We start from the raw sequence: 26,180 nt of genomic DNA on the forward strand, positions 1-26,180 counted from the left end.
GAAATGGAACATCGCCTTGGTACATGGCATCCCATACAACAGCACCGGACAAGCCATCGTTGAAAGAGCAAACCAGACTCTGAAAACTAAACTGGAAGTACTAGCAAAGACAGAAGGCTTCACCAATACCATTCCCCCGAGTGACAGGCGCGCATACTAGCAACTGCGCTGCTAGCGTTAAATCAATTCCCTAGGGGGGATGAAACAAACAGTCCTGCCCAGAGACACTGGGCCACTCGAGCACTAGAGGAAGGCCTACGGGTTGTGATCAAAAATGAACTAGGGGAGTGGGAACAAGGTTGGAGACTAGTGCTCATGGGGCAGGGGTATGCGACCGTTAAAAAGATGGGGACATTAAATGGTGTCCACTCAAATCTATTAAACCAGACCTTCAGAGTGAAACTCATGAGAATTGTGAGACTTTGTTTGCAGGACTGGATCATTGGACGCCCCCGCAACCCATATGCCCCACTACCAGGAAAGAGAGAGAGACCACCGAGCAACCTGACATCACCTGAGAAGCTCGCACCATTAAAATCAAAGTGGCAATGGTATCTCTGTGTGATCTTGTTTCTAGGGTTAGCAGGTGGAGGACAGGCAGACACAAAACATTACCCTCACCAGCCATTCAGGTGGGTTCTATGCCATCTCTCAGGTGAAGGGTCATCAAATAAATTGTTATGGCCAACACCCCATCTTTCGAGTTCAGTCTAAAAGACATTTTTCCCTCGCATACAGGGCACACCAAAATTTGAGGAGATAATGTCATTTCAGACCTACTGGTGCCCAGCTTCCAACCCAGGAAAAAGTTACTGTAATTACCCAGGGTATGGATATTGTGGATATTGGGGGTGTGAAACTATTGTGTCAAGCAATAGATGGAAACCACAACATCCTGATAAGTTCCTGAAAATTAAGTATACTCCCCACGGCTATCTCGAACCAAAATTTTATATGGATGGGAACGTGATTTTGCCCCAAGGCAGGAAACAGCACACCTGAACAGGCTACATAATGACAATCCTGCAGCCGACCCATCATGGCTGGGCCACGGGCAAAGTGTGGACAGCGTTTGTTTATCTCTCTCACCACATCTGGGTGAGCATACAAATTATGAGATTCCCACCTCCAATATCCCAATCAGTCGGACCCAATCCGATTCTTGCAATGAGTAGACCCAGGAAGGGGATTGCAGCTAAGGGCAGTTCTGACCACAAAACACAGATGCTAAAACTTACCTCCCCATCCGATCTCTTAGCCAAACCAACCCTCTCCAATCCATTCTTAAGTGTGTTAAATGCTACCTTCTTATCGTTAAACCAATCCAACCCGAACCTCACAGATTCATGCTGGTTATGCTATGATGCACAACCCCTTTTTTACAAAGGTGTTGCCCTTGATCTCCCATTCATCTTCTCAAAGTCAGACAATCCATGCCAATGCAGATGGGACACCCCCCAGAGAGGCATTACCCTAAGTCAGGTTATGGGCCAAGGCAAATTCTTTGGCAATGCAACCTTGGCAAAGCAGATGAGCAACATCTGCCAGGAATTCGTCAAACTTAAGGGAGGGAAGTTCCAGTGGGTGATCCCAGCTGCATTGCGAATGTGGGTCTGTCAACGATCCGGGGTAAGCCCATGTGTACTCCTTAACAAATTCGATCATTCTACTGACTTTTGTGTCCAAGTTTTAATTGTCCACAGAGTCCTGTATCGCCAGGAAGAAGAGGTGTACCACTTATTCGAGGAACCTGACCGGCTCCACAAACAAGAAGTGATAACAGACATCACCATCGCAATGCTCCTCGGTTTAGGAGCTACTGGCGCTGCCACAGGCATCTCGGCCCTTGCAACACAACATCAACGACTGGCACAACTGCAGATGACTGTCGATGAGGACTTGCAGAGGATCGAGAAATCCATTTCTTCCCTAGAAAAATCCCTTTCCTCGCTCTCAGAGGTTGTCCTCCAAAACAGGGGAGGACTGGACCTTTTTTTTCATGCAGCAAGGAGGCCTGTGTGCCGCCTTGAAAGAGGAATGCTGCTTTTATGCGGACCACACCGGAGTCGTTAGAGACTCCATGGCCGAACTGAGAAACCAACTAAACCTAAGAAAAATGGACAGAGAAGCTCAACAAGGCTGGTTCGAGTTGTGGTTCAACCGGTCCCCATGGCTCACCACCATGATTTCTACCCTAATAGGCCCACTCACTATAATCTTACTAACCCTAATCTTCGGGCCTTGCAAATTAAACAAACTGGTTGCTATTCATTAAAAAGCGTTTAGAAACGGTTGACATTATGTTTGTCGAGGGCCGAAAATTACTTTAAGGCGTGCCAGTTACTAACACACTTACAATTTTATACTAATTTTACTAACCGTGAAATTTTGTAACCTCTACATTTTATAATTTTATACGATTTTTACTAATCATGAGGGAGGGGGGAAATGTGGAGAGTTAGGGATATGCATGCGGAAGAAATCAGGCTGGACGGTCAGTCAGGACATCCCCCCCACTGCAGTCAGACCTTTGCTCCGTACCTGGCCGCACCCAGCCGGACGTGAGCAGAAGGAAATGACACTGACTGCTCAAGCTATAAAAACCCTTGTGACCCCTCAATAAACGTATTTTGCTGTCCACCACGTTGGTGTCAGGAGCATATAGACCGAGTGACCCTGGGGTTAGGGCCACCGTGCTGGACTAAGAACCAGGTCGCCACGCCTTGAGAAGGTAACACACTCACGTCAGGATCTTCAGCACTGCTGAATATACGCTTCAGATGACCTGTAGTGGGAAGGGAAAATGAACAAGATGCTGTCAGAAAACTGCCTGGGCCTCTGAATCTCACAGAACAAGTCAACCCAAACAGAGACGATTTCCCATTTCACAGTTTCCCTCCAGCAGACCCATTTCATTCACACAGCCAGCAAGGAATCATGGCGATATTCTTGGCTGTGCCTACACTTCGGCCTGTGTAGCCAGTAAATGAATGCAAATATGATCAAGAAAATGCAAATTGTTCTTTAACACTCAATGCTCCTGTTCTACCAAAGACATAAAACAGCTTCTGAAATCCTCTCCTTCAGGTCCTTTTTTTTTTTTAAATCAGTTACATGCACCAATTCTCATTAACTTGCAGGAAGCAGTTGCTCAGAAAAGCTTTCCAAAATTCCCCTGAGCTGTGGCAGACACTGACTGCTTTTAGAGTTTGCCCTTCCTTTCAAAGGGAATCACTATTTTAGCACTCAGTAAAAGGTCAATTAAGACAGTCAAATCCTTTCATGACGAAATTTAAAAAGAAATAAGCTTTCTCAGAATTCTGGGAACAACTGCAGAGTTTTTAGAAGGCCTTCCAAGAAGCTCTGCCAGTTCTACATTTTCAAAGATGTCTTGCTTGTCCCAGCAACCTGAGGAAATGGCAGACTCTGCTGCCACAGACTCTCCTGTGGAGGGAACGGAAGCCCTGCAGGTTCCCCTGCAAATGCTGCCCCTGTGGCTACAGACACCCTCTTTTTAGCTGAACCTCTTGAGAGGAGCTTTACCAAACCAGTGGCATCCTAATGCTCTTTCTCTTTCAAAATCAGAAACTCAGCCATCAAGAAAGAGCAGGGAGACATACAAAAGCAAGATTAGGATACACCCTAACCTAAGTGGAATGGAAAACGCTACTTACAAACAAAGTGTGTCACGTAATACGCGGAAAAACAAACACCACAAGCAGCAAAAGCAGTCGTGGCCAGATGGTGAAGCATGGTAGCAGTATTGTGGGATTTCGCCACAACACTAGAAAACACAAGGCACTTGTCAGTGGGCAGCTACCCACTGACAAATTCCCCAACCAGGAGGGTTCTCCTGATCTGAGCAAGGCCTAGGGCTGCTCTGACACTCAGGCCTTCTGTGCACCAAGGCAACCTTCTGATGTCACCACGACAATGTGGCAACCATGCCCTGACATCACAAAGCAAACGCTCCATGTCAGTCTGTGAATTTATGCCAAGCAATAACCAACCTTCCCTACAGCAAACACAAAAGAGCCTGGGAAGTTCTTCTCTGTCACAAAGTAGCACAAATTCCCTTCATGGGCCAAACGCTATTGTTCAGGGATCCAAGAGGAACTCCAGGAGTGCCCCAAGCACCTACAGCCTGTACCCCAGCTGAGCACTCAGATGGGACACAAGCAAAGGAAACCAGGCAAAGAAAATGGCCCACAGCATTGCACATGTGAGAAATTACTCTCATTTTTAAAATTTTAAAGGTTAAGTAAACCGTAACAAAGGACTGAACAAGGAAAAATTACAGCATTGGGAGTCTCTGTGACTAGCAGCCATGTGCTCACCCAAAAAAAGGATGCTCTGCCTTTTATACCCTTAGCCCCTCTAAAAGTTTTGTCTGTCAACTCTTTCTCTGCTGTCCATTGGTGGAGATTACTTTCTTGCATCTTGACTGGAGGTCAGGTGTTGTTACACCCTGCCTGCTGGTCACAAGCCAGCCCTCCCCAAATGCCCTGACTACCTGTCAGGGTCTGTCCTAGTGGACAGATGACCTGATGGTTCATAGGAATGATCTCAGAGTGCAAAACACCAACACGGTACAAGGGGGTTTGCAGTGATAATCAAAACAAATGCAGTTTTATTGAAATAACTACAGCAAAAATGTGATAGAGGGATTAAGGGAGAGAAAGAGAGAAAGAGAGAGAGAGAGAGAGAGAGGGGGGATATAGCTACCAACGCAGAGACTAAGCCCTTTGGTGCAGTCCAGCCGAGGGTCCACCTGCTATGCTGGGGAGATCTCAAAGGCTCTAGCTAACTCAGAGGTTTTTATTAATGAAAATTGTGAGGGGGGGTAAACAGATACAATAGGGAACAGGTGTAACAGGTAGTCCATGTAGTCCATGTTCTCAGCAGTAAATGAGCTTGATAGATGTAACAGGTAGTCTATGTTCTTAGCAGTGAGCGAGAGCCATTGTATTCTCGGTCCAGTGGTCACAATCTGCAGGCAAACATCTCGCTTCGGTCAGCTTGCCTCCCCACACACCTTCCCCGGGCTGGGGGTTTCAGTCCCAGTCCTTGGAAGAAGCAGAGGAGCCTTTTTAGGAGTTTCATGTCTCAGTACTTGATGGAGAAGCTTCTTACATCTCAGTCTGTCTGTCACGGTGGTTGTAAAACAGGTGAGGGTCTTCTGTGGGAGACCACCTGAGACTCAGGAGAAGTCCAGCCAGGCTGAGAGGTGGGACAGCTTCCAAAGCTGCTATTGTTGCAAACGGGGCATGGTGCCCTCTTCTTAGCATACAGCAAACACACTTGTGAAACACTGAGCTTTCAGGTCTCGGGGCCTGTGGCGTGTGACTTTTCTCCTTCAGAGACAGATATTCTAGACAGGGGGGGTCTTCTCTTCAGTGATCTCCCAAGGACGATCGTGAGGCAGATGAGGGAAAATTTGGACAGACTCTCACACTACCAAGGCTATTACAAGGGGGATGGGAAAGAGGACTATGGAAGGATATATTACAATACCATCGCTACACGTTTGAACATCCACAGAACATCTACTTCTTAATTGTCAGAGCCAACCATTGCATTACTCATCCAGAAAACACAGAACCAGGAGAGAGGCCACTGTTGGCATCACAGCTGAAATCCTTCCTAACAAATCTCCCCACATATTTGCACCTTTATTGGACATGCCCAGGGCTCCGGTGCATGTACATCTCTGCCTCTCTTCCCCTTTGGCAGCAGTCAAACTGGCAGCATCTGCCCGCCAGCAGCAGCTGCTCCAAGCTGGGAATGCCGCTGGCCATGCTGATTTCCAGAGGCTTCTGTGTGCCAGGGGAAGCCAAGGCAGGAGTGGGTTGAATGGTGCTGGCGCTGCTGCTGCTCTGTGCCAGAGAGCCCCAGCTGGGCAGGGCACGGTGCCCACTGCGCTGCGGGCTCCTTCTCCTGCCACAGCTGGGCACACCTGGCAACAAGGCATGACAACCTGTGGGCAAGCCAAGGGGTTTCTGGGGCTGCACTGCTCTGCACACACCCAGCACACCTGCAGCACAGAATTTTAACCCTCAAACAGGTAAACCAAAGGGAAACAGCTGGAAAAGATTTCATTTCAACCATTCTTTACGCTTCAATAGAAATGACCAAAATGAAAGTTACCGAGCAGGGCCAATCCACACTGCCAGCTCAGTGTGAGAAAAGAGGCATTACTTTATTTCAGTGCTGGATGTGTGAGGAATCACTTCCCTGAAACATGCACACCCACGTGTTAGTATCCATGGATCTAAGACATTACTTTCATTACTTTTATTCATTACTTTGCTCAAACTCACAGGCTAAACATTCTCACAAAGTATTTGACATGTTTAAATCACTTCCCCAAAATTACTCACATTTAGAGTAGGGGTCTCTTGAGCGTCTCTGGTGGTCATATGGTGAACATCCCGTTTCTCAAATTCTCCTTCTATGGTTAAGAGCCTTCTTCTGCTTGAATGCATTACAGCTACCTCCTCAGTAGGCCCACTGTCTTTATTTTCAAGGCTAAGACATCCACTTGCACACATTAACCACTGGTGTGAGAGAACGTATGACTAAGCACTGCCTGTTAAAGCTTAACAAATTCACAATTTCTTGCAGGTCAACACTTCCCTAACATCTCTCATTTCTTCTCTGGGAATCAAACACGAGCATTTTGTGATCAGTGAGCCCAAGGCTGCCTCCAACCCTCCTGTCACCCAGCAGCCCTTCTCTCCTCACAAACAGCAGGCCCAGCAGTGCCTTCCCTCACTGGCTCAGTCACCAGCTGTGTCAGGAGTTCTCTGTCACACACTCCAGGAACATCCTGGACTGTTTGCTCTCCGCTGCACTCTGTTGCCAGCAGACATCCCCACCCTGTTCCACGCCCCTTGCAGAACCCTGCACCTGCTGTCCATGGGCACCTGGCAAGGGGAGGCACTCACGGCAGAGATGCACCAGGTGCCCTGGGCAGGAACCAAAACCCTCTGGAGGCACAGCTGCTGGCCTGGGTCTGGCACAGCTCTGCACGCCCCACTCCTCACGGGCTCTGGGCTGGAAATGCAATTGCACTTTCTGCCTCATGGAGAAACACCAGGGTGCACAAACAATGGCTAGCAGGCCACATCCCAAAGGCACTGCAGCATGGAGCTGAGAAGGAAGAAGATTCTTCCCCAATTCCTAACCATACCAAAACCACCATAATTGGGACTTTTAATCTTCTGAATGTAGAGTTGATTCACAGGGTGACAAGGGAATCTTCCAATGGAGTTGAAGTTTGGTAGAGTTTTTTTTCTGAGTCCTACTCAGACTGCTGATGTGAAAATTTATTTTAAAATATTTTTTAAAAGGCTGTGTAGTCATATGGTTTTGTTCTAATACCAAAATGTCTAGATGAAATGTACTGTCATTTCAATTACATCCAAACTGATTAGTCTATAAAAGCTTTCCTGCAGAATAGCCACTAAACAAGAAATGAAAATCTGTGGACTGTTGACTTCACAAATTTTTACTAAACTTATCAGACAATGAGGCATTTTTAGTTAGATCATAGAGCAAATTAATTCCTATGGATTACTTGATTTGGATAAACCTGTTGATTTCAAATTAAAACTGCCAGCACATACTAAGTGGAAATCTGAATACTCACTTCTATGAGCTCTGAATTATTACATAGTCATTGTTTGCTATATTAACAAAAATTAATATTCTGGGTATTTTTTTTTACTTACAGCCAGCTCTTCAACACTCTTTGTAACATCAGAAAGAGAGTTTGTAGCAATGTGAACCATGGGTTGGTGGAGCATTGCAGAAGGCTCCTATGCCAGCACTAAATGTTCACATTTACCATGGCATCACTTCTTGCCTTTAATTCCAAGCTATAGCTCAGTTCCTGCAGTATAAATTCACGTTTGTAGTCTGTATTTGCAGCTGGTTCTTACTTTCCTGTCCAGAAAAAAATCATGCTTGGATCTCAAATCAAAATAAAACGAGGAGAGAGTCAGGTTCTGGATAGGTATAGCAAGAACTAAGAGAGTTTTTTGCAAATATGTTGAAAAGTTGTTTGTATATGCTGCAAAAATGGCAAATTAAACACTTGCACTCTTACTTGCAAGCTGAGGTTTGCCTGTTCTTTCTGGACTGATTTCTTGAGGCCAGACACTGAACCTAATCAGTAAGAAAATCAAAACCACAGGAGTAGTTTGGAGAATATTGTAAATTATTCTGTCATGATGCTTTTTGCCTACAAGTTCTGGCCATCATCCAATTGGAGCAATTAGAGGATATTGAAGCCATCACACTGTGCCTGTGCACACAATTCCTTCCCAGGAGTAATCCATGAAGCAACGCTGACAAATCCACACCAACAGCTGCAGCCACACAGTCATGAAGCAGAGAATTTGTATTTCTGCTACACTTGGACAGCTGAAGATGCCTCTGCTGAGCTAATTTTAGTGACTGCTCACCACAGATGAGACCTTGTGGTCAGTCTCCAACAAGTCAAGGCAGTTAATATTCTGCCTAAATGAAGTGAATCTAGCAATACATAGACCATGGAGCCTGAGGAAAGCCAGCAGCTGGGGGAGATTTAATTTGTTTCTGTGTCTTTCCTTTTACTAATTTATTGTAGTCAATTATTTACAGAATGGAAACTTTTGGTCTACCATTGGCTGGAAGGTTGGTCAATCTTCCATTCATGACTCCTCTGAAAGCATCACCCCAATGTTTTTATCAGTAGCTCTTCCATCATCATGGCTCACACAGCATTTCCTGCAGCTCTTGCTGGAGTCAGGGAAAGGCACCAGGAGAAGGGGGAGGAAGCTGTGTGCAGAGACTGTGTCAGCTACAGAGACATTTGTTTCCTCTGATTTGGCTGAATGGCTGCAGGAACCTTGCTGGCACTGCTGGCGGGGTGGCCTTTTGCAGGGCTGGGCAGAGTTTGGGGCCCAGGATCCCTCCTCTCGGTGGGACACCAGGGTGAGCAGCCCCTGTCCCAGCCAGGAGCAGAGGTTCTGTGGCTCTGCCCGGGGCACAGGGACCTGCCACTGCCACGAGCTCCTGCCGCGGCTCCTCTGGGGCAGCTCCTGCTCTGCAGGGATGATGGGCGCAGCTGGGGGTGTCTGCAATGGAGGGGGGCTTCCAGTGGGCTCTGCTGGTCTGCCACACTGGAGCCAGCAGAGCTTCTGGAAGGAGTCTCCTCTTGTGAGCTCTGGAGCTGGAGCTGGCACTGGCCACAGAGCCACTGTGTTCATCCCTGACAGGACCAGAGCACAGCAGCCTCTGGGCCTCCTTGCTGTACGATGGCAGTGAGGAGGCCATGGACCAGAGGTTCAGTGTGTATGACTCAGTTTCCTGATAAACTGTGCTAAGAAAACCCTGCATCCCTCCTGCCAGATCCAAGACACTCCAAGAAATCTGTTGGCACACTGGGAACTCAGAATTGTTTCCATTTTGAACAATTGTCTTATGAGTGCTTTTGATTGTTTTTGTCAGTTTGTGTTGATTCAGTTGATCCTTCAGAGAAGCTGTCTTAATAACATAATACACGGGGAATTGTGGAGACCCTGCGGGGGGCATTCTCTGGTCTAGGGAGACACAAGAAGCTTCCCTCAAAAAGCTGTTAGACCCCATTGGCTCCTTCCCCTGTTCCTATGTCTGTTCCTGTGCTCCTGAGCCACACCTTCCCTATTCCCTCACTGGCCCCCTTATCTTTGTACTGCCCCGAGATCAGGGTCAGCCCCCAGGCCCCTGTGGAGACAAAGTGAGACCCTCTGTGTGTGGGTGCTGGGACCTGAACATCTCCCTGCACAGCTGAATGAAACATCTGCGGAGATCATGCAAAGGTCCTTTTTGCTTCTTTACCCTGGACTGTGCTAGCAGCAATTCAGACTGCTCCAGAGGAGAAGCTGCAGTACTGGCACCAAGATTTTGGCAACTTGACCACAGGCACAGAGGGCGTGCAGGATGCTGCTCTATGAATTCCTTAACCAGCCATCTCTGGCGCTGGCATATTCCCTCCAGCTTTTGGTGCAGCCAGGGCCACCTTTGGTCCAGCAGATGACATTGTTATTTGAAAAATTCGGCCCACTCCTTGGGCAGGAGGCCATCCACAGGCTCTGGTCCTGCAGCCCCTGCTCAGCTGGGGACAGTGCTCCCTGTGGGGAAGATGGAGCAGCCATCACAGGGTCTGGGGGGCTGCTTTCAGCAAGGTGGCCAGGCTCTCTCCCTGCTGGACTCTAGCAATTGTTTGGGGGAGCTGATGGCAAATTGTATGTAGTCCTGTTCATCCTACTCAGAAAATCTGACAGCTTCTATCATTCTTCTGCAGAGTGGGCACGCTGGATTTCTCTCTGCCCACTGCAGGATGCAGCCCAGGCAGAACTGGTGGTGACAGGGCAGAGAAAAATTCACATCCTTCTTAGTGACCCGGCAGATGGGGCAGCTCCGTTCTGTCCCCATGGCCGTGTCTGTCTGTCACAGCAGCAGGGAAGAGCTGAGGACCATGAGCTGCTCTCATTTGCAATCTTGCTTGGCCAGAGCCCAAGCTCCAGCCAGAATGGTCCATGCTCTGTCAGTGCCCAAACATAAGCAGAAAAGGATGTTGTATCACAATCCATTCCTTGGTGAAGGAGGTCCATAGCAGCCTCAAGAGGCACCTCAGACACTCAAAAGTCAAGGCAGTAACATATGGGCAGGACACAGATTGCAGTTCATGGCTGAGAGAGCATTCATAGACATATCCAAGGACAAATTTCCCAGGAATTCTCCACAGCTCTGGGATTTGCCCATCAGCTCTGTCAGAAGCTTCAGCAGAACAACCAAAGTCCTAAAAAGCAGCTTCCAGACAATTTTCCTACCATCCTGCCTGAGTAGACAGGTTGCTTGCTGCAAAACACTCTTTTTCTTCTCTTCCCTAATGCCCTGTGGACACTTGCAGTCAAAATAAAAAGCTCCTGGCCCTCTGTGTGATGTGATAATACAGCTTTTATATTTCCGTGCTGGGATGAAAGAAAGCTGTGCATGGGTCAGGAAAGGCCAGGACCCACTTGGCCTTCCTGCAGGCTGAGGTGGTCCCAGCAGACATCCTGCTGCTTTTTTGGGGAATGTGTGAGGGGGAGTGGAGGTGGTGACAGAGAGGCCGAGATCATAGAGTGGAAACTCAGCTCCAGAGTGGCAGTGCAGACTCTCCCTGCTGAATGCCTGCTGGGGCTGGCAAAGAAGGAAAAGGCCCCAATAACAGCCCAGTGGCACTGTGTCTCAGGGACAGGTACAGGGAGGTGACAACAAACAGCAGCATGGCCCGGTCTCACAGCTTCTAGGAAGCAGTGACAGAGGGGCCTCATATGCCAGAGATTTCAGAAAGGCTGTCTTCTCAAATGGCCACTCTGAAACCCTTCTCTTTGCCTCTTGGGTTTGTGAATTCTTTTGACAGACACAGCTGTCACATGCATCTTTTCATAAAAATCCTTTCTTTAGGATTTTTCTCCCTTCTGAGAAGCTGTGGCCTCAGCAACAAAATGTAAACAATGGTTATCTGCTGCTGTGGAATGTAACAGGTGGATCCGTGATTGGTCTCCTGTGGATGTTTGGATTTACTGACCACTCATGGCAGAGCTGCTCTTGCTTTCTGCCAGGACACAGACCTTTGTTAGTCATTCTTTTCTATTCTTAGCTTAGCTAGCCATCTGAGAACCTTCTCTTCCATTCTTTTTAGTATAGTCATAATGTAATATATGTATCATAAAATAATAAATCAAGTCTTCTGAACATGAGGTCAACATTCTCACCTCTCTCTTCACCTCAAAACCCTTGTGACCACTGTCACAATTGGTGAACCCTGAGTGACTGAAGGACAAATCATCAATTGTGGACTTCTCATCTGAAGAGCAAATCATCACTTGATGAGCCCCCAGAGGAGCAATTGCTGCACTGGGTAAACCCCGAATGTGTGGCATTGATGGTTGCTTCACAAGTGACCACAGAAGTGGATTCTAGCCAGGAGCTGAAGAAGTGAAGATCCTAATTTGGGCAGAGTTCAAAGCAAGGCTGACCACAAAGAGAACCTTCTGAAAAGCCTCCAGGGAGATGTTCAGACAGCCTAGCAGCACCGTGCAGATGGCCAGAGCATGCTGGATGCTGTCACAAGGTACTGTTGCCTTTTCCCTTCTCGATGATCCTGGCCTTCACAGATTATGGCTGCAAAGGTGGTGGGGCATTCCCACCAGGGCCAAGGTTCCTTTCTCCCCTTCAGAGGAGAAAGTTATTGCCTTCTGGCAAAAATAGGGTGAAGAGGATTGAATTCTCTGAATTTTCCTGTCAGAAAGACATTTCTATGAGTTTTTCCAATGGGCAAAGATTTTGGTTTTTTTAGGAATGTGCTGTATGCCCTGGATGTGTTTGTATGGGAGTGCATGGAATCCATTTTCCAAGTCCTTTTGGACCGTGGATTTGGACAGCCCTGAATTTACCTAACATTTAAGGCACTCTTTCCGGTCTTGGAATGAAGAGCAGCTGTTTTTCCCTGGATTGCTAACTGCAACAGGCTCGCCCCATTTCCCCTGACTCCTGCGGGGAGAAGACCCTTAGGAGGGGGATGAACTGCTGCTTCCCAGCCCCCCTGCATCCTGGCATGGGGGGAGATCTTGTCCGGAGCCAAAGTTTTTTTCTCTGCGTTTTTGGAGCATGCTAAGATGGAGCCATCTTTTCGCCCCCCTCATCTCTCTCTGGGGGATGATGAGTAGCTGGCCTCCTGGAACCCACCCTGCTCAGAGATGGGGGCAGCACCAGTCTCTGAGGCCCCGCCTGCCGAGCTGGCGTGGCTGCCTCCAGGACCCGCCCCCTGGCGGCCTTCCCGGGCAGCCCTGTCTGCGCCTCCGCCGAGTTCCCCGCCTGCGCCTGAGAGTCAGAAACACCGCTCCCTGCGATCCTCCGCCACCGCTCCCCCCGGCTGTTTCGCCACTGCCTGTGCCGGCCCCGCCATTGCCCGTGCGCACTCCGGCCGCTTCTGCAACTGCATCTTCCACCGAGCTCACCCCAGAGCCAGGGGCAGGAGACACTGTCAACCCTGTGCCGTGCCCACCAGCCTCTCCCACAGAGGCAGATCGCGCGTCTGTGCTGCTGCTCCTGGGGCCAAGCAACACAGCAGCGGCGTGTTCCCGTGCACCCCCGCCACCTCAAACTGAGCCAGTGCCTGTTCAGGGTGATGCTGAAGATGGCGCCGAACCTATGGGACCCTCGGAGCAGCTTGCAGCGGCTGCTGCACCCAGCGTGACTTCCCCCCCAAGTTTTTTGGGCTGTCCCAGGGCTGCCCCTGCGGGGGAAACTGGGACAGGGGAAGAGGGCGCCAGCCTCTCCTTCCATGGAGGAGGCGTGGCTCGCCAGCTGGCTGTGAGTGCAGCCCTGTTGCTGGCGTTCCAAATCAGCGTTCTCGGCGGGTTGGGGGGTGTTTGGTCAGTTGCTGCCCCCTGGAGGATGCGAATCTCTCTGCCGTCCCTCACACACACCAGCGGCGAGGGGCAGGTGGGTCCCGAAAGTTCTGCCTTTGGTCGCCCGCCCGGAGGGGGTGGTGCCGTGAGGCAGATGGGAGACACAACTGTTGCATTTGCATTGCAGAGGAAGAGGGCACAGCGGGAAGTGATCATGGCTTGTTTGCTCTGGGGAACAAACATTCCCAGTCCCAAGATGAGGATTTTTGGGAAGGCTTCTGTTTCCCTGCTGCTGGCATGCCTTGGTGATTTTGGGGAAAAGAAGCGTTTCATCACTCGTTCTGCCATTGTACTGGCAGCAGAGTGCAGGCCTGTGGCAAGGCAGAGCCTGCCTTGGGGGCTGGGCCTGAGCTGTTGGGCTCAGGTCCCTGGGCCAGGGCCACCTCCCAGGCTCCTGATGGGTTTGGGGGTTTTGCTTCCCCCTTCCGGTCCTGGGCCGCCTTTCTGATTGGCCAGGGCCCCCCCAGGGCCTTTCTCTGGCTGCTCTGCTGCTGCTGGTCTTCCTGACAAACAAAAAACAAACAAACAAACAAAAAACCCAAAAACAAACAAACAAACAAAAACACACAAAAAAAACTTAAATAGCTGGCAGCAGCTCTGAAGTATTGAAGGGCCAAAAATTAGCTTCAGCCCAAGTTGTTCAATAAAGGGCTCTGGCAAGAATTTCCAGGAATTATCTGAAATTGTTTGAAATTGTTTGATGATTGTCAATAGACTTTTGATAACTATTGATGGACTTTTCTGCAGCAAGCCTGTTTCAGGACCAAAAGGATTTTTCAGAGATGGCAAAGAGGAACATCTTCAGCCCATGGACTTTTCCTGAAGCTCAGCTGCTTGGACTTTGACTTTCTTTACATTGTTTTTGCATTTTCTTATATTGTAAGATTGTTTTAGTGATTTGACAGAATTGTAAGTTCTACAGGTGAACAAATTCCCTGTTCATTCCACACCAGCCCGTGAGTGAGGTTTTGGTTGGCAAGAGATAACCTGTCAAGTGTTTGTTCTTTCCTCGGCATGGGCCCAGCAGAGAAAATTGCAAACACTTTCCTTTTAATTAAACTAAACTTAAAAGGGTGACATGTCACAGACATCTTTTGTGAAAAAACCTTTCTTGGGATTTTTTTCCCTTCTGAGAAGCTGTGGCCTTAGCAACAAAATGTAAACAATGGTTATCTGCTGCTGTGGAATGCAACAGGTGGGTCCACAATTGGTCTTTTGTGGATGTTTGGATTTACTGACCAGTCATGGCAGAGCTGCTCTTGCTTTCTGCCGGGACACAGATCTTTATTATTCATTCTTTCTTTTCTATTCTTAGCTTAGCTAGCCTTCTGAGAACTTTTCCTTCTATTTCTTTTTAGTATAGTTATAATGTAGTATATATATCATAAAATAATAAATCAAGCCTTCTGAACATGAGATCAACATTTTCACCTCTCTCTTCATCCTGCAACCCTTGTGACCACTGTCACAGAAAAGGGCAGAGGAGAGGCGGGAAAGTGGCCATTTTGGGATGGAGGGTGGAAAAAACTTGGATCAGGAGGGAACAAAATGGCAGGGCCGCCACATTGCCGGCACCATTATATGGGGTAATGGCCACTGGGGGAGATGAAGGAGGGTATGCGGGCATAGGAGGAAGGTTGAGGGGAAGGTCCAGAGCAGCATGCCCAGTGCCGTCCTGGTAAGGGGAGAGAGGAGATCGGGAGGCATCAGGGAGACAGCAGAAACCCTGTGCTGAATAGCGACATCCACTTGCTGATTGCTCCCCAGGCGGGGAAGAGGGTCTAGGGGCTTGGGGAGAGGATGAAGGGAAGGGGTTTTGAAGGAGAGACCCAAAACTTTTCCCAAATTTTCCCCTGATTTTTAAACTGAATCATAAATAGAACAAAAAAGAAGATAAAACATTTTGCCATAAATGGAATGAAAAAGACAATAAAACTTCTCTACTTTAAAATTGCCCTCCATTTATAAAACAAATATCTTGATCCCAACCATACCCCAAATCTCAAGTGATTAAACTGATTCCCTTGTAACATAAAATATTTGAAAAGAAGATGAACAAAAGCTTTCAAATTCCCCTTTGAAAAATTAATTTCCCGAGCAACTAGGGCTAATGTAACTTGGATAGAAATCTCCCATTGTGGAACGAGTTTTGTGCCCATTTTGCAGTCTTTCCACCCACAAGTTAAAATGAGAAAACAAAAGAAAAGGGTGACTGACTGAAACATACTCATCCAGCAGTGCATCAACAAAGGATCTCGTGGGGGTGTGTCAAGGAAAGCAATCCTCCAGCCCACGACTTTGGGAGGGTTGCAAGTCTCTCCCTTCAGCGTGCCCAGATAAAATTCAGAGGTTGTCTTAGTCTAGTGGCTGACTCAAAGGCAACTTAGATTGCAGCCATGCTGGAGATGCTCTCCAGGGGCACCAGACGAAGGTCCCTGTTTGGGCGCCACTGTTGTGGTCTACAGTGGTGGTAGATGCAACTTCCCTGAGAGCATGTTGCACCAATGGGCAGGAGACATGAGAGCCCCAGCACACACACACATACACACAGACACACACACACATACACACAGACACACACACAGACACACACATGGAGCAGGTCAGCAGTGAAAACACCGGAGGTTCCAGGCATGGAGTTCCAATGTACTTTATTCAGGCAACGCTGAAGAGGTCCAGGGCCAAAGACAAAGCCAAAGGAGGGTCTAGGTTATAAATGAGGAAAAGAAAGGGTGGAGAAGAGCATCAGGGATCCAATGGTCTGAGGGCTCACGGGTGTTACACAGGGAAGGGACCAATAGGAAATGCTAGTGTGGATAGCAAGAGACATAAACCAATGGGATTACAGGGAAGGGAGAACTCATCAGAAGATGAACATATAAGGGTAAAAGGGGTGGGAAAGGCCATCAGGCCAATAGGGAGGAAAGAATTGGGATAAATTAATATAGTGCTGCAAGGCACCATGGGGGAAGCTTCTTTCCTCACCCTGAGCTGTGAGGAACGCCCGGTGTCTAAGGTGCATCTCTCCAGGGGATTGCTGTTGACCTCTCCTCAGTAAGCTCACAGGTCCCAAACACACACTGGAGATGTCTGGGGCCATTCGTCATTTCTCTGCTCTTCAACACCAAGGCTACGGACTCTGGCTACATCCCTGAGCTCGTGCCCATGGCAACCACCCCTGGAAATGGGGCTCCATGGAGCTGCTCTCAGGAAACCCCCAAGAGCTGGGGAGTGCCCCAAAACCACCTCAGAAATGTGAGATACCCCAGCATCTCTTCCTGAACATGGAATATCCAAGAACTAACACAGTAACAGGCTTCCCTTCCCTTCATTATCCCCAAACTTCATCTGCCTCATTCCAGACCCCAGCCCACCTCCCCAGTCGCAGCCCCAACCCACCCCATCACTCCTGGACATCATGACCCCCTTCCCAAGCTGTATTTCCCCCATTTCACACCTCCCAAACCACATCCCACCCATCCTTCCCCACCCAGTGCCCATCTCACCCCTCCTGATTTGCATCCCACTTTGCCCAATCTACTTCCAACCCCATTTCACCTCCAGGGGCTGTGGAATTGAGGAATTTTGGGGTGGGACTGAGTAGTTTTCAGTAGGATTGAGTGGTTTTGAGCTGACAGATCAATCCCTCTCATCTTTTGGAGTGACAAGAAATAAAGAAAACCAGTCTAAATACCCCCAAACCCCCCCATATCCTCCCAGACGTCTCCAAGAATCCAAGTTTCCCTCAAAACACAAGTAAAATGTGAGGCTTTAGATGCCTTTGATGAATTGGGTTGATTTTTACCCTGATTATTTGTGTTTTGAAGGGAGAGAGATAAATCAAAAGATAATAAGAAGCAAAGAAAAAGGAACACAAATCACTTCCTGCTGTGTATCACAAGGAATGTGGGTCACCAGGGCTCTGACCATTGTGAGTCCTCCAATGGGGATGGAGATGGAGCAGTGCGTGAAGCTCTACCTGCAGTCAGGGTTCTCGTAAGGCTTCCCTTACCGGTGCCTCCGTTGGTGTCGGTTAAAGAATGAGCGGTCTGAGAAGCTCTTCCTGCACTGGGGACACTCATAGGGCCTCTCCCCAGTGTGGATGCGCTGGTGGGTGATGAGGGTGGATTTGCGGTTGAAGCCCTTCCCTCAATCAGGGCAGCAGAAGGGCCTCTCACCTGTGTGAATCTGCTCATGCAGGAGGAGATTAGAGCTAGTGTGAAACTTCTTCTGACACGTGGGACACTGGTAGGGCCGCTCCCCAGTGTGGATGCGCTGGTGGATGATGAGCTTGGAGTTGTGGTTGAAGCCCTTCCCACAGTCAGGTCAGCGGAAGGGCCTCTCCTTGGTGTGAATCTGCTGGTGGTTGACAAGGGCACAGCCGCAGCTGAAGCCCTTCCCATACTCCCCACACTCACAAGACCATTTCCCAGTGTGGATCATCTGGTGGTTGATCAGGATATTGCCCTGCCTGAAGATCTTCCCACACTCCAAGCATTTGTAAGGCTTCTCCCTATCATGAAGCTGCCCATGGGCCACCAGCTCTGATCTCTGGCTGAAGCTCTGCCCAGCTTCCTGGCTCAGGGTGGGTCTTTCCTCCTCAGAGAACCCCAGACTGTGTTTGCAGCCCCTCCTCCTGTGGGATGACACTGGCTTTTCCTAACTGTTGAATTCCCTTGCCGTGGAGCTGCTCAAAACAGCTTTTTCTACGAGATTCTGCTGTGGGGATTTCTTCTCCCTGGTCCCAATTCTCAGCTTCTTGTCTGGAGGAGGAAAGACAAGGAGAGGATGGGATTTGCCTCCATACCTGAGGGAATGGGAAGGAGATCCCCCCAGTGCATCTCCGGTAGGATGGTGTTGGCAGCAGGGTTGTCCTGCAGCTTGGGGCCATGCTGGGCTGGGAGATGGAGCAGGAGAAAGGGGGAAAGGGGCACTGACTTCCTTCTCACATGCCTGGGTGTCCTGGGGATCCTTCTTGTTCCTCACAGCCTCCTTTTCCATCTGGCAAAGGTTTGGGGATGGGAAATTCTGTTTTGGGAGGAAAACAAGGAATGAGTACATTGAGTTTTGCACTGGGTTTAAGGCAAACCTGGGGGGGGGTCTAAACCAGAATTACAATTTAAAAGAAAATAAAGATCAAGGCAACGATATAGAAACACTGCCTTAAACTGACAGGGTCAGAATATAACCTGACACCCTGTTGGTCAGGGTGGTGGCAGCAGTCCCATTAAGTGGTGGCTGCAGTCCTGTTGGAGTGATGAACATGATTCTGTCAGAGCAGTAATCCTGTAGAAGGGTCTGGTCTTCCTCTGAAGGTCCAGTGGTGGTTATGGAAATCTTGTCCTCTGGCAATCCAGTAGGCAAGCTGCTCCTGGTTGTAGCAAGGCTCAGCTTATATCCAGGCAGGAATGCTTGGATCCGCCCCCTGAGCAGACCATCCCACAATGGGATGATGGAATTTTATCAGTCCTGCAGAGACATTCAATGGCCCATTCACAGAAGATATCTCACCTGGAGGGCGTTATCAGGGGTGATTCATGGAAGAGATAAAGAACTCTGCCCCACCTGTTTATAGCAGTTGATGAGGAGGGGGATTGGAAAACTGCATTTGGTTACATCTTACATTGCAACTTGAAACAGTGGGGTAATCCCTGCTCAGGGGTTTAACACCACCCCCCTTACCCAAACTGGCTCAGGTGTAAAACCCCCACCCTGGGAAGGTCACACACACAGGGGACAATGTCACACTTGCCCTGCTCCAGGGGAGGTCTCTGTCCCTGTCATTCCCTTGCTCTCCCCCCTTTTCTCTTTCTTTTCATCTCTCTCTCTACCTCACATTTACTATTCAATAAAATCCACTTTGGATTTGGTCTCGTTAGCACCTTAATTGGGGCAGAGGAATCTCTCTAACAATTTGCATAACCAGACTGTGACATTATTTTTGCACAGTGTGTTTAGGCTCTGTTCTCTGACCCCAAGTGCCTTTGACAACAGCATGGCTCCCTCCACTGACGAGGTTGCGGTTCGTTCTGGAAGAACTCTTGGAAACTTGGACACAGTCGCTCCTTCCTACTGGGGAATTTATGAGAGAAATGATGAAGAAAATGGCTGTTCGAGTGGCCATTGTAAAGAAAATATTTTGTTGTCCTTCCTTGAAAAGTTTGTTAAAATCACTGGATGAGACGGAGCAAATGATATCAGCGTGACTGATATAGTTCATTTACTTCAAGTTGAGGAACCCAAGGCTGCTGCTTCCTACAAGAAGCCCACTTCAAGTAGCTAAATTCCCAAATAACTCCAGCCAGGGGTCTCCAGGAGGATTTTTTGGAGAATGTTTGGAGCCGGCAGATCCCAGACTCGAGCCCCGGATATCTCTGGGCTCCCTAAGAGGAGCTTTTTCAGGGGCAGAGGAGCCCCGATCGCCCCTCGGGAGGGTCCCGGGGGGTCCACGTGGGGATGGCCCGGTACCAACGGGGTGGGACATTGGTTTTGGGGATCCTCGTGAGAGCCGGGGCTGTGGAACGGGGGACCCCCGGGGCGGGGAGAGGAGAAGGGGCAATACCGGAGCTGAGGGACCCCCGGCAGCCCGGACATGAGGCGGGGACGGGAGCCCCTGACCCTGACAGGGGTGTCCTGGGGTGACCTCATGATGCTCGTACCCCCATCAGTCTGTTTAGCCCAGAAATGAGTTCTGAACCTTTAAGGCTGCTTCTGAGAGCGAAGCGAAGGAGGAAGAAGCTGCAGTTTGTTTTCAGAAACTGCACTCACTCCTCTACATTCCAGCTGCTGGATGGACAGACAGCAGGACAGAGCTCTCCTTTGCTTTTAGTCAGTTTTTATTTCTCTGAGGCAGAGAAGTTCCCTGGACTGTGGTTTTTCTTTGAAGCTGTTTAAACCTGCTCTGGACTGAACAACCAGAATACCACCAGCAGCTCCCACCTGAGGCCCACTGGGATGGGCCTGGGCAGAGGCATTTCTAGTGCTGGACAGACTGATAAGAGACTGATAATAGACTGATAAGACACTGATAAGCCACTGATAAGATGCTGAGTGCCCTGAGCTACAACCAAAGGAGGGACTTTCAGAGTTTGTCATCTAGTTTGGAGCAGCAGGAGGTTTTATTGCTTAATATTGTTCAATTTTTGTGCTGGTGAATGCTTTGCCTTTAAAATAAGTTTTTTTCCACTTTTCTCCCCAGAAATATTTTCCCAAATTGGCTGAGGGTGGGGCCGCTGAATCAGCATTCTAGAGGAAACCCTTTTGGACGGTTTCAAACAAATTTGCCCTAAACCAGGACAGGAGGGTGGAGAGAAGGTGGAACCCCAAGTGGCTGGATTGAGGAGAGGCTGGAGAGAGGGACCCTGGGACCCCAGAACCTCTCAGAATCCAAAAGCAGGACCCTGGAAAGGGGGGGATCCCTAGGACCCATGCATACCCCAGCAGCCCTGAGATGGGGGACCAACCATAACCCAAGAGGGATGAGACTTAAAATGGAAAACTCCTGGAGGCTTTTTTATTTAACTCTTGATTTTTGGACATCAGATGATGTGGACATGGACATGGGTGGGAGGAATCCCCAACCCAAAGGATTCACGCCTTGTTTTTCCCTAAACCAGGATTTTCCCCAAACCTTCCCACCGTGACATCCCCCCTGTCCCGCTCTGGGTGACCTCAATCCCAAACCTGACCCTGATCCTGGTCTCAGTCTCACTCCATGTTTAGACACACTCACAGTACTGTATTTAATTTCATCCCAGTCCCAAACTCATCTATCCCAACCACACCCCTAAAGTTAATCCCATGTCTCGCCTTAACCCCCATCCAAGCTCTAATCCAAATCTCAGCCCCAACTCCTACCCAGCCCCAATTCCAGCCACTTCCTAAATCCTCAGCCCCAAACCAAATCCCAGGTTCAGCCCTTCTGGGGGTTTGGGGGTGTCTCTGTCCCTCTGACCCCAATGATGTTTGGGTGGGGTCACACCAGGGCTGAGCAGGACAGAGACCCCCCCGGCCTCCCCAGGTGTGAGAAGGTCGGAGAGCCCCCGCAGCCCCGAGCACCCTCAACGGTGAGAGGGACACAGAGCCCCTGGTCCCCAGCCCTGCACAGGCATTGCCTGAGGCCAGAGGGATGGAGACCCCCGAGTATCCCCCAGGGTGAGGGGACAGAGACCCCAGAGCATCCCCTGGGCTGAGAGGGACAGAGCCTGCCCCGAGCACCCCCTGGCACAGGGGTGAGAGGGAGGGAGACCCCCCAGGCATTTCCTGGTGTGAGAGGGACAGGGACACCCCTGGGAAATGCCCTGGTGCAACAGGGACAGGGGCACCCCCTGGGGAACAGCCTGGGGTGACAGGGACAGGAAACCACACCCCCCCCAAACCCCTCCCAAACATCCCCCAGGTCGAGAGGCGCAGAGACCCCTTAAGCATCCTCTGGGCACTGGACAAAATAAACTTGGCAGAAATCAAACTTAACTCTGCATAAATCACTTTGAAGAATATATGCTCTTTCCACAAGTAACTTGTGATGAAAGCGCAAACAAATCCCAAACATGAATAAACTGACAATCCAAGCAGTGATGTGGCAATTCCAATATTCATTGCTTCCTGCACAGCTCCAGCTCAGCTGCTGGCAAGATCCGATAAAAGGAAAGTGGAAATTTGGCCCAATACAGATTATTAAAAGGAATGGAAAGCTCTGTGTAGCAGTCACAAAGGTGACAGGGATAAAGAGAAAAATGATTGTCACATTTGGTAAAGTCCCCAAGCCTGGGAATTCAGGACTTATTCGGAAATTTATCTACTTGAGCTGGGCTTCTTGTGGGACTTTTAGCCGCCTTGGGTTCCTCACTGTGGGGTGAATGAACCTTGTCAGTCTCGCTGGTAACATTTGCTCCGTTTCCTCCAGTGATTTTAACAACTTTATAAGGAAAGACAGCAAATTATTTTCTTTGCACTGGCCACCCATAAAGGCCATTTCCCCCTAATTTCTCCCATAAAGAAATAAAACTTTTATAAGCTCCATAAGCTCCCCAGGAGGAAGAAGGGACTGTGTCCAAGTTTCCAAGAGTTCTTCCAGAACGAACCGCAACCTCGTCAGTGGAGGGAGCCATGCTGTTGTCAAAGGCACTTGGGGTCAGAGAACAGAGCCTAAACACACTGTGCAAAAATAATGTCACAGTCTGGTTATGCAAATTGTTAGAGAGATTCCTCTGCCCCAATTAAGGTGCTAACGAGACCAAATCCAAAGTGGATTTTATTGAATAGTAAATGTGAGGTAGAGAGAGAGATGAAAAGAAAGAGAAAAGGGGGGAGAGCAAGGGAATGACAGGGACAGAGACCTCCCCTGGAGCAGGGCAAGTGTGACATTGTCCCCTGTGTGTGTGACCTTCCCAGGGTGGGGGTTTTACACCTGAGCCAGTTTGGGTAAGGGGGGTGGTGTTAAACCCCTGAGCAGGGATTACCCCACTGTTTCAAGTTGCAATGTAAGATGTAACCAAATGCAGTTTTCCAATCCCCCTCCTCATCAACTGCTATAAACAGGTGGGGCAGAGTTCTTTATCTCTTCCATGAATCACCCCTGATAACGCCCTCCAGGTGAGATATCTTCTGTGAATGGGCCATTGAATGTCTCTGCAGGACTGATAAAATTCCATCATCCCATTGTGGGATGGTCTGCTCAGGGGGCGGATCCAAGCATTCCTGCCTGGATATAAGCTGAGCCTTGCTACAACCAGGAGCAGCTTGCCTACTGGATTGCCAGAGGACAAGATTTCCATAACCACCACTGGACCTTCAGAGGAAGACCAGACCCTTCTACAGGATTACTGCTCTGACAGAATCATGTTCATCACTCCAACAGGACTGCAGCCACCACTTAATGGGACTGCTGCCACCACCCTGACCAACAGGGTGTCAGGTTATATTCTGACCCTGTCAGTTTAAGGCAGTGTTTCTATATCGTTGCCTTGATCTTTATTTTCTTTTAAATTGTAATTCTGGTTTAGACCCCCCCCAGGTTTGCCTTAAACCCAGTGCAAAACTCAATGTACTCATTCCTTGTTTTCCTCCCAAAACAGAATTTCCCATCCCCAAACCTTTGCCAGATGGAAAAGGAGGCTGTGAGGAACAAGAAGGATCCCCAGGACACCCAGGCATGTGAGAAGGAAGTCAGTGCCCCTTTCCCCCTTTCTCCTGCTCCATCTCCCAGCCCAGCATGGCCCCAAGCTGCAGGACAACCCTGCTGCCAACACCATCCTACCGGAGATGCACTGGGGGGATCTCCTTCCCATTCCCTCAGGTATGGAGGCAAATCCCATCCTTTCCTTGTCTTTCCTCCTCCAGACAAGAAGCTGAGAATTGGGACCAGGGAGAAGAAATCCCCACAGCAGAACCTCGAGGAAGAGGCCGTTATGAGACTCCAGGGCACAGGAATGCAATGGGGAGGAAAATCCCCACAGATTCCATTGGAAGAGGGGCTGCAAACACAGTCTGGGGTTCTCTGAGGAGGAAAGACCCACCCTGAGCCAGGAAGGTTGACAGAACTTCAGCCAGAGCTCGGAGCTGGTGGCTTGATGTCGAAAAGCGCTACAAGTGCTTGCAGTGTGGGAAGAGCTTCAGGCTCTTCCAGGATTAGGATCAGGAGCACCCTGATCCGCCACCAACGCATCCACACTGGGAAATGGTCTTGTGAGTGTGGGGAGTGTGGGAAGGGCTTCAGCTACAGGTCAGAACTCATCAGGCACCAATGCATCCACACTGGGGGGAGGCCCTTCGAGTGTCCCCAGTGTGGGAAGCGCTTCACCCATAGCTCTAACATGACAAAACACCAACGGAGGCGCCACTAAGGGAAGCCCTGCGAGTGCCCCAGCTGCAGGAGTAGCTTTGTGAACTGCTCCAGCTTCATCCCCAATGGAGGTCTAACGTTGGGAAGAGTGCAGGTGATCCATGTTCCCCATGATCCATGCTGGGAAGACAACTGCCCCATTACGTTCCCCTGTCAATGACATGGTGTAGAACTTAAGAACATGAGGGTCTTTAGGGTCTTTCCATGGCCCAGTCATTACATTCACTCTCACCTCAGGTTATTGCCAGGGGCAGGAAAGGGACTCTCTCTCTCCCTGAGAAGAAGGGTGTCCTTTCCAGGTGGGGGAAATATGTTGCTGGGAAGAGCCAGGCAGTTGTGTTTTAGTTTTCCCTGTAAACAGTTTTATTTATCCCTTCTGTGATCAATAGTTTTTCAATAGTTGTTCCATTTGTTCTTTATCTCGTTGCTGTTCCCAATAAATTGTTCTTATCCCAGACCAGGATCTTTGCCTTTTGTGCTTTCCATGGGAGGCGGGAGGGCAATGAGGGCAGTGCAGTTTTAGCGGGAGCAGGAAATTGGGGAATCCCATTCCTGAACCCCGGCCTGTGGAAACCGAGCATCCCAGCTGGTCCCAGTCCTGGTGGCCATGGCAACCGCCTTGGGAGTGGGTCCCTGGCTGGGGCTGTGGGAACCTCTTCCCTCTGGTGCCCAGGGACAGGAGGGGAGGGAACGGCTGCAGCTGAGTCGGGGCAGGCTCAGGTTGGATGTCAGGAAAAGGTTTTTGCCCAGAGGCTGCTGGGGCCCTGCCCAGGCTCCCCAGGGAAGGGTCCCAGCTCCAGGGCTCTCTGAGCTCCAGCAGCGTTTGGCCAGCGCTGCCAGGCCCAGGCTGGCATTGTTGGGGTGTCCTGTGCAGGGCCAGCAGTTGGACTGGAGGATCCTGATGGCTCCCTCCCAGCTCAGCCAATTCTGTGGTTCTGGGATCCCATGAGCCTGGGGATGGGGCTGCCAGTGGTTGCCATGGCAATGGGCTCTGGCTGCAGGCCTGAGCTGGTGTCCATGGCAACCACCCCTGGCATGGGGTCTCCATGGAGCTGCCAAGGGAATGACCATAGCAACAGGGAGCTGCTGATGGTTGCCTGCTTAAGATCAGATTTGTCACAGGCCCTCAGAGGGGTTCCTTGGGGACTTTCCAAGAGTCTCCAGGCTGTTCCAGTGCTGGAATGTCACAGGCACAGACAGGGGCTCCATGGAGACCTCCCTGGGCTTTCTTGGGATGGTAAAGAGCCTTGTGGTCAGAGGCAGTCACAGCCATTCCATGGTGACATCCCAGGGGACCTTGTGCTGCAAAGGCACCGATCTGTCACAGGAATTCATGGGGGCTCCACGGTGACATCCCAGGAGTCCCCAGGCTTCCAAAGAGCCAGGATGTCCCAGACACTCAAAGGGGATCCTGTCATGGGCACGAAGGGAGCTTCAGGCAAAAGCTTTATTTCTTTATTGGAGAAACTCCTCCTGATACATGAGGTGCAGATATTACATGAAACAGCCACCATGGATCCTCAAACTCCTGCAGGGCCCCTAGACTTCTAAAATTCCTTCTAAGAAAGGAGACTGGGAATGGCTGTATCCAATCCAAGCCCCAGTCTTTGTCAAAGGTGTAAAAGATTGGACATATAAATTGAACTTAAGCTATTTGTCCCACAGGATTAATCCTAGAATACCCAATAAATTTCTATAAATACAGCTCTGATTTTTTCTGATCATGATTAGACAGAATGGTTCATTTACACCACAGAGTAAATGAAAAATACGAGTTATTGCCGCAGTCTTAGGTGGTCTGGATACAATCTTCCCCAAAAGTGTCTTGTGCCAATGGGTAGGAACCATGA

At 49.5% G+C, this 26,180-nt stretch overlaps 1 pseudogene; it reads right to left on the minus strand.

Annotated features, from left to right (window-relative positions):
* Positions 1-255: 255 nt before the first annotated feature.
* The window catches only part of LOC134433342 (zinc finger protein 501-like), a 43,250-nt pseudogene continuing 17,325 nt past the window's right edge, over positions 256-26,180 (minus strand).

The sequence above is a fragment of the Melospiza melodia genome, unplaced genomic scaffold, assembly GCF_035770615.1.
Source record: "Melospiza melodia melodia isolate bMelMel2 unplaced genomic scaffold, bMelMel2.pri scaffold_18, whole genome shotgun sequence".
NCBI classification, from domain to species: Eukaryota; Metazoa; Chordata; class Aves; order Passeriformes; family Passerellidae; genus Melospiza; species Melospiza melodia.